The sequence below is a fragment of the Tupaia chinensis genome, unplaced genomic scaffold, assembly GCF_000334495.1.
Source record: "Tupaia chinensis unplaced genomic scaffold, TupChi_1.0 Scaffold000682_1, whole genome shotgun sequence".
Classification (NCBI taxonomy): domain Eukaryota; kingdom Metazoa; phylum Chordata; class Mammalia; order Scandentia; family Tupaiidae; genus Tupaia; species Tupaia belangeri.
In genome coordinates this window covers 3,695,363-3,695,990 of record NW_006160205.1, presented here as the reverse complement: position 1 = coordinate 3,695,990, position 628 = coordinate 3,695,363, and positions in this window count along the sequence as shown.

Genomic DNA, 628 nt, shown 5'->3' with positions numbered 1-628 from the left:
TGATGGCCCCACTTTTCTCTTTTTTTTTCTAACTTGCTTGTTTATTTTGTGTCCTATAGCAGAATCAAATATAATAGGCCCATCCTCTGTATCTATGGGTTCTACATCTAGGATCCAATCAACTGTGTATCAAAAGTATTTTTTTAAAAAGGGACAAATCAATAGAAAATAACAATAAAATAGGTCATCAGAAGGCATAGTGGTTAAGGCTATTGGACTCCCACATGGCTAATTGTGGTTCAAGTCACAGACCTGGGGCCTGGAAAATCGCCTTAGGTACATGTGCATGCATGCCCAAAATCCCAAGAGGAGAATGGAGGAGAAGAGACTGAAGCATAGATATCTTCCCTTGGGATGATTTTTCCCTTTCCCACTCACTATCTCTTCTCTCTTCTCTCTCTCTCTCTCTGGCTCTCTGGTGAGTGCATATACCCTATGGCAAAAAAAAAACTTAAAAAAGAAAATTACAATAAAACAAAACTAATACAAATAAAAATACAGAATAACAACCATTTGCATAGCATTTATATTATATTAGGCATTATAAGTAATCCAGAGATGATTTAAAGTATATGGGAGAACGTATGTAGGTTATATGCAAATATTACCTTATTTTATATAAGACACT